Source organism: Seriola lalandi, unplaced genomic scaffold (assembly GCF_002814215.2).
Source record: "Seriola lalandi dorsalis isolate HSWRI2012SDOR001 ecotype SW California unplaced genomic scaffold, Sedor1 jcf7180002054972, whole genome shotgun sequence".
Lineage (NCBI taxonomy): Eukaryota > Metazoa > Chordata > Actinopteri > Carangiformes > Carangidae > Seriola > Seriola lalandi.
The window spans coordinates 418,228-427,320 of NW_019525660.1; positions in this window are offsets into that span (position 1 = coordinate 418,228).

Here is a 9,093-nt window from a genome sequence, read left to right on the forward strand (position 1 = left end):
AGAGAAACATTTTTCCGCACGATATGTTTGTTTTACTCTAGCTCTTCCGCTGCCATAGCCCTTTAGTGTTTCTTCCAATGATCACTGTAATATTATTAATTTGTATAGTCTGGCAGCTAAAGAAAACATCATAAAGCCAACTGACCAGAATAACATACAGTAAGCGCTGAAGGGTAAAACTGCAGGGTTTGACTGACGTTCAGTAAGATATAGTATATACACTTTAGTATATAGTATTCAGTTAAATATAGTATACTGAGTGAAAAGAGTGATGAGTAAAATAACAAAAGATAAATATTTACACGTTGTTTACACAATGACATGGAGTCAATGAAACAAAGCATTTTTATTCAGGATCCTATTGCATCATAACACTGCCATCTATTCCACTCATTGCTGGAATGTGGCGATGCCTCTATTTGCATAGGCCTGATAAAGACATCACAAGCAGACTCAGCTTGCACACATATCTCTCCCACTCCTTGCAATACATTTCCACACTCGTGTGTTAACTCCGCTTGGCAGCAGTGATCAAATCATTTTTCAGTAGAGAGGGGAATGTGTGGGCGATCCCACTTTAGCTAGGGATGGCCAGATGAAAGTGCGCAAACATGCTTGTGTTGCTGGAAGCACGTCCCCTTGCAAGAAGAGAAAAACAACTAATTTTGAGGGTGAATCATTGCAATCAGAATTCATTGTGATGGCGTTCTTCATGGGAAAACATACCATTGGCTTCTGCTTCAACATTATAATGAACGGTTGTGTAACCTGAGCACATCCATTTGAGCTGATTTGCAGATGCTGTGGGCTCAAAGGCAAAGTACTCCGCTGTGTTCTGACCCTAATAACTTCAATCTTTACAAGAGTTTACTTTCTGGAAACAACTACAACACTTGGCAGTTCAAAAGAATCACAACAAGGTTTGCTATTCAAAGTGAGTGCCACAATGTATGTATGTAAAGAATAAAACAGATTTATTCCAATTATAATGTATTTACATATTTGGCACAAATGGTCCCTTCCAATGTTAATTTGTTTTTCTTCTTTTTCATTCAGCTTTATCTAATAATACAATAAATTCAAGTATCTGGGAGCTGCTCGGAACATGTTGTCTTTCTCTACTGTTCAATTGGAGATTTGTTGCCTCACCACAAACTTTGCTAATCAATCCAAAACGTACCTCCAGAAACCCCTAAGGGTTGTCACACATTAGACTCTTTGGTGAGAGTGATTGACTCTGCAAAGGCTTCTGTATATCGCTGTATGACTGAATGATCAAAGATAAGAGAAAATATATTGTAAAAATGTAGTTGGTAGTTTGATAACTGGAATTAAAACATGGTTTATTAAAAAGGAGGACCACATGCCTTGATCGATAAGACAATTCCAGTTATTCCAAATCAGTGATGAAATGATGTATTTAAAAAAAATCTCTTATCCTACAATAATCTTATTGCAAATAAAACAGCCATTAAATCAAATCTTTTTAAAACAAAAAATTATACTCAGTTTTACTTACGTTTTAGAATGACAAGTTGTACCGGGACTCAGCAAGATGCCGAAACTATGATGGCTGAGGAAGTTTGCCTTAGTGAGCATGAAGATGGAAGGTGGAGACAGCAGTTCAGATAATTAACATAAACATAAATTTCATCAAACTCAGAATGATTTTGCAGTGAAGATTATTACAATAACATTTTTTTTTTTTGGACAAATTCAGTTGCAGAATAATGAAATCCCATTTGTGATGCGACTTGCATGTCCCTTATTTAACCAAGCTGAGTGAAAAAAATACAAACTTGTCTATGCAAATAGAAAGCAGAATTTTGTAATTGTGCATATGAAAATATTTTTTTTCAAATAGTAACAAAACAAATATATAGATAAAGAAATAACTATTTTATTGGTAATATAATCTATGTTTTCCAAAATCGCATACAGAAAATAGAGGCATTTACAGAATTGCTGTTATGTGTTGTAAATATTTCATTAAACACAGAGCCTCTATAGTGAGAGAGGCAGGAAATATCTGGAGAAATGTATCAAATTTGGCTCTAACAAACACAAATCTAGACCTCATCATTGAAGTCATGCTCATCAGCTGAATGTATTTGAAATGAGCATATTGCCAAGGCACTCACTTAACAAGCCACTCATAGAGTAATTAACAGATGGAAGAGCAGCCTGTGGTGTATTTTCGACAAGAAGTTCTGATGTACATTTTAATTACTGACAATTTTCCTCCTATTAGTTGTGTTTCGGTTTGAACAGATTTTGATTGGAATATGTAGGTCTGCTGAGTCCTCCAGAGACAACTGCAGTGTTGGCTCAATTCACAAAGCTTTGTTCTCAGTCACGTTATTGTACGATGACTTTGTGCTCTACGACTTGAAGGTTTCTAAGAACATTGCAACCCAGTCAAATATTTGGGTCTTTTTGGTGTTTTGTATGTTTTTATTTTGTCAACTGTGTGTCCCCTTTCAAAAAGCTGAAATAATATTTCTGTGGAATTTGGTGACATCAAAATGCAGCGAACAATAAAAAAAGAAGCAATTTTATCTTGCTGCCCCACAAAAATGCATCCCAAACTTCTCTCGTCATTACTAGAGTCTGCTGCCTTTAAATCTGCACTTTTCTTTTAATCTTGCATCAGAACATGGAACCCTGACTGACAGTATTTTTATGTAGCAGAGCTGAGTTGCTGAATTGTGCTCTGTTCCTTTTTTTACCATCTATTATGAATTAGTTATTGGAGCATCATTAAAGTCAGCTGTTAGTTGAGCAGGTAACATACGAATGACAATACCAATCTGCATGTTTGTATGCGTGTGCACACCGGTACATGCATTAAAAAAAAACAAAAAAACATCAGATTTATATATTTGCTTCTTTGGCTTCTCAATTCCAGTTGTGCATGGCAAAGTTTTATTGTGTTGGCAGTTGAAATGAACCTTTGGCTGTGCTGAGAACAGCCAGTCAGAATCCTAAACACACTTCCACCTTCACAGCCTACATGCAACATATTCAGCAGATGATAGCTGACATGCTGGATTAAAGACACAATAAAGCCAAATGCAACTTGAACCAGTTGCTGAAGGCCACTAGGTAACAGCCAGTTACTGAAATGCAGCAGAAGCCTTGACCACCAACAATCTAACAACAGCTTCTTACACTGTTTTCACACTGGGTTTGTTTGTTTATGTCTGAACCTGAGGTCAATTGTCCCTCTCTAACCTCACTAGTCTGCTTTCACACTTGTTTACTGTTGTTCCAATTCATGGTATGCTTGTGTAATGCTTTTGTGTGAGTAGAGGTATTTACCACTGCTTCAAGGAAACAATGCATCTGCATGAAAAAGTGACAACAGTGTGAGGATGAAAATGACTACAGGGAGCAAAAGCACTTGCACAAGCACATTCACATTTAAGAAGCTAGATTTTTTTTTTCTTTTCATTTTTTCTCTCTCTGATTTAGAATGAGATGCCAGTGCACGCAGTAAAAGAAAATGAATACTCAGGTCATGTGATGACAACTGAGCTCACACCATCCACTAATGAAGACTCCAAGATGGGGTCCAAAACTAGCAGGACCTTGAGTTAAGATTACTGTGTCGAACTGCTGCTTCCAAGATCAAGAATAAACTTTCATGCTCACCATTAGACTGTTGGTGTTGGTGGAATCTCTTAAACATCAAGTTCACATGTGTGTCATTAGTATATTGTTGTCGTGCAGGCAACTCTGCAGGCAAAAGCAATGCTGATATGCTGTTCTATCAAATTCTCTTTTCTGCCATGCTGTTTAACAAATATAAGCCAATGTGACATTTAATTAACACGTAAACATTTGGTGAGCACGCATGCCCTTTTCTAGTATACAGAGCAACCTCTGTCTTTTACAGGTCACCACTGAGCAGCTTCACTGGAGGCTGAGGTCTTTTCTCATCAGCAGCAGCTGATGAGAAAAGGGAGAGCCTGCATACTTCACCAGCTAAATTTCCTGTACAATATCTGAGCCGGCAAATAGCCAGTCACAAGCTTTGCTCTGTTTGCATACTGCTTCCCAGCACCGCTCCTCCTTACGTGTTTCTCTACTCGGCCCGTTACCTTGCATCCTTTTCTCATCTTAACTGACCAGAGGGGGGCGAGAGGTGATGGCAGGGATCATTACATCACAAAATACCCAGCGGCCACTGTCCTCAGCAACTGCCACACAACATTACCACAACACTCTCCACAAACAAGCGGACAGGTCCTGTGTGCCACATCACAGACATACGGAGGTAAGGAGGAAGAGAATGAGAGAGAGGAGGAGGGAGAGGGGAAAGATGAAAAAGACAGAGGGATAAGGAATGACAGATCAGACAGTGAGGGAAAGCTGAGAGAAAAAGGAAACAAAGGGGCACTGTTTGTCCCCAGGGCCCAAATCACGACTATTCTCATGCGGAAATACTTGACATTTGTATTTCCATGACCCAGATAATGTTTGCTTGGACATAGAAAGATTCCAAAAAGTCAAAGGTCACAGAAGTATGGTGGATGTCTGACAGGTCATTGCCACCTCAGAGCTTTCTCTTATTACAACAGAGGCCTGGCATTTCTGTCTTCATGTGATGGCAATGAGGCCCCCTCCCTCACCTCCCCCTCTGAGTTTTTTTTTTTTTTTTTTTAAACAAACATGACCTCTTTGTTAGTTCAGAAGAGGACAAGCCCTCTCTGATTTTGTTGCTCACACACCAACATTTTGCTTAGCATGCTCTCAACCTTTGTGGCTCCACAGGGGGTTGGGACATCATAAACAACTAACTGTGCACACACAGTTCTCTAAATACAAATCATTATGTTCTTTCATGTAGTTGGTGATTTGATAACTGGATTCAGTTATTCCAGCTGGAGATATAAACACACATTTTGTTTGCCCTGTGCCCATGTATTGACATATTAGTTGGATAGATCAATGAATATAATAAATAAATTGCTTCAAAGCTGTAATATTTCCATTAAAATAGTCTCAAGGAGCAGTCAAAATTTCATTCTGCCCAAAAGGTAAAAACCTCCCATTATATAGCCAGTGACCTTTCTACTTTTTTTCGAGACAGTTTTCATCTGAACACATACAAGGTAGAAAAATTAATTTCAGCTAGTGCCCAAATAATAAGTCAGTTATTAAATCAGTCCACAAAAATATACAAAACTCTACAAATGCCAAACCTAAAGCTTCTCAATGACTTACAGCTTTTCTGTGTTTTCTATCATTGTGAACTGAATAGTAAATATTTGGGGTTGTGGCTGTTGGTTGAATAAGAACAAATAATATGAAAATGTCACCTTTGGCTCTGAGAACTTGTGATGGCTATTTATCCATAGTATCCTGAAATTTTAAAGGTTCAAGAAGTATTCGGTGAAATACTTGAAAATGAATAGATTTTAGATAGAAGATATCAATTTAACTATAAACTAATAGGAGGCAGAACAAAATAACAGCAACTGCTGCCATGCAATAAATAACACCATAAGGCATTACTTAAAATGTGCACCTTAGTACAGAACTACCTCTGTGTACCTGATCCTCCCTGCAGTGTATGTGTGTGTACCTATGCTGCAGTTCAACATCACACTACTATAACCTACAGCACACAGTGTTGGATTAACAGTCACATTTTCAACAAAAACTGTATAAGTGCCACAAGAGCAGTATTGAATGGTATATGCATTATATACTGTATACAGTATAGTAGGTGCTGTTATTGTGTACAACTTTCTATAGAAGAGCTTCATATATTTCTTCAGGAAATATGTACATCTCAGTGGAGTTCTATATAGTATAATAAGACTGAACATGTTGTGGAATGCACAGGCCCCTCTTTCGTTTGGTCTCTGCAAGTGCTGCAGCAAAAACCTCCTCACTAAAACAGCAAAAGCAAACAAGAGCGAACAAATCCATCTTTGCTCTCTGTAAACATTAAAACAAATATAAAGGCAGACAAACATAGAGTCGAACAAACTGGGTATGACAACAAACAAGTTGGCCAAATAACGTCAAATAGGGAGCAAAAGAAATAAAGGGCAGGGAACAAACAAGGGTGAGCCAGACCAGCCAGATAATGGAGTTCAACTTTTATTCTGCACAGCAACTAATGCAAATAATGTGTCTCATACAAATTCCAGACAGAAATACAGGAAAACTGAAGAAATAAATAAATAAATGGGAGAATAAATTGAGAACAGGGCGAAGCACAGAAAAACTTCAAATGAAAGAAGAACTGAGGAAAATCAGAGCACAAATATCTGGTGACGGCATGGATTAGTGTAAACATGTTTGTTTCCAAGAATACATAATCACATCATTGTGTCCTGTCGCTGAAGTGATGATTTGTTTTTCATGAAGGAAAAAATCTCTTGAGCTGAAATGATTTGACATGTTTTTTTTTTTTCTATAAACATTATTGATGAAACAATATTGATATCCAAAAGCGCAGCCACTCCACAAAAGACTTTTATATGACAAGCAAATATTGGGTTACTGAATTATTATTATTTTTATTAATATCATCATTCGATTTATTAGTTTATTTGCTTTGCATGTTATTTCAAAACATAACTAGTTTTTTTTTTTCATCTTATGGATCCAACTTTAACAAAACCTGCTTAACTGTTGAATGTATTCTTTAAAATACTGTATGTGCAAAACAAATTTAAATATTCAAGGTTGCTGTTGTTTTACAACAGTATTTTTTAATCAGAATACTTTTTCAAAATGGAACCTGCAGAAGCACAGTTGGTGTGCAGGCATCCTGACCCACTGTAGTGGTTCCCAACATGAGAGGCAGGACCCCTCGAAATGGTCAACAGATGAATCTAAAACAGTTTGCTACAAATATTGCAGCATTTTCTTGAGAAATATTTTGTTAAATGTAACAAATCTGACACTCAGTAGTGTAACTGCTCATAGCTCATTGCCATAAGCAAAAAGTGACAAGGCGTGCTGAGAAGACATTGTCTAATTTTAAGGTATAATAAGACAAAAAGGTTGGGAACCACAGGCATTGTTTATAGAGAGACAAAACCTCAACAAAATCATTCAAGATTCACACAGTGCTGCCAAGCACTCACCATGCTTTAAAAAGTCACTGCTTGGGGAATTTATAGTACTGAACTGTGCAGAGCCTACAAGGCTGTGCATAAGGGAAAAACTATGCACTGAACATCTCGCAGCATTGCATAAGTCAAACCATCAACTCACCTCAGACTGCTTCAAAGTCAAAGATGCCTTGAAAAATAGGTACACTGCACACCTTTACAACACATCCCACTCCTCCTCCCTGCAGCCACAAGCTGTGGTTGACATGGAGTCACACCCTCTACTTCAGCAGTCTCATTGCACAGATGGGTTTCTACACATTTCACTTCATAACAAGACTAACACTAACATTTGTCTCCTGTAACTCTCTCTTAAATCCTGACAGATTATCATACATGACTTCAGCCAAAAAATATTGTGGCATATTTCACTTATTTGCTAATTAATGCTAATCCATAAATGTTACCTACTCAATCTTTAAGATACTATCCAGAGAATAAGCAAAAGATAAGAGAACAGTGCAAATGTTGCAGCAATGTATACTCATGCACCAACTTTACTTTATTCCAGTAATTATTGAAACTGCAGGCTCATATTTACAGAAGATGAATAAGGAAAATCAATGTAGCAAAGAGACCCATCTCTTCCATCTGTGGACAATTTGTTACCACTACCGTCTGTTGCAAACGCCTCTGTGGCATCCATGAATATACTATCCATTGTCACATGTGGTCCCATGTTATTAACACCCATCTTCATGGTAATCTCTCAAAGACATCATAGATGGGGGTCCTCTGTATTTCTTTACAGTCTGGCCTGTGGGATACATCCTACAGCGAATGAGCGAAAGCTCTCCCACCTCACTCTAAATCTCTTCCTTGTGCCTGAGATAAGAGTAGAATTGAGTTATTGAGCAGACAGTTTAAGATATAAGCTCTCGCTAAAGGGGCACTCAGAAGAGTCACAATGAGAAGAGATTGAATGGTTTTTCTTTACAAAAGGGCCCGTCTCATCTTTACCATTTGTCTACTGCAATGCTCTGATTACCCGTGGTGAAAAGGCCAACGTAGGGGATAAGCATGCACTATACTAGCTAGAACGGACTAAAACACAACGTATCCAATGTGTAATCTTTCTTTTATTTGTAATGTGTCTTGCACAGGGTGTAAACCCCCATTAGCTGTAGTAAATTGATGCACGTACACAGGGGGGCAATAAAAAAATGTAAACATGGAATAGGGCATTTAACAGCCTTAATCGCAATTACAAACACTGCTTCAAAGGTGGGTCATATTTGATTAAATGCCAATTAGCAGTGCTTGTCAGATGTGAAGACGGGTTGGCATCAGCACTATGGCATGTGAGATTGCTAAGCAACATCACAAAACATCCATCAGCCCAAATTATCTGTGCCTTCACTGTGGGTGCATCAGCCAAAGAGACTGCAAAGGTAGATTATTTTATATGCCAAAGGGGCATTCTCAAAAATCATTGCAGAATATGCCAAACAATATCAACAAGGCCGTACAGTTAAAACCATCAACTAAATGATAAATAATGTTAAATGGTCTCTAACCTATGAGCCATCTTTGTAGAAGAGTTTGCAAATGGTAATTTAATTTTCTCAAAGTTAATGTCCTTCATTTACTAGCGCTGCAACTAATTATTTTCATTGCAATCATTTATTTAATCATTCTATTGATGAATCCATTGCTCGATGAATACAACCTCACATTGCCTATGTTTTAAATATAAATTTCCACACAATCCTGTATTAATGAAAAAATGCCAAGTATCTATAATCATTGCTTCTAAACTCAGTCTCCAGCAGCAATGTCATCGTCAATTGAGAAAACATTATAGAACATCAAGTCAAGTAATGAACTTACATAATCATTACAGAAGAATTAAAGCGTATTTATAGTCAAGAGGAAGGAAACGAAAGGTCTCTTTGGTACTCCAGTCACACACAGGCACAAGGTAATAGCAGCCTAAATGCACTGACTTCCCAGTAAA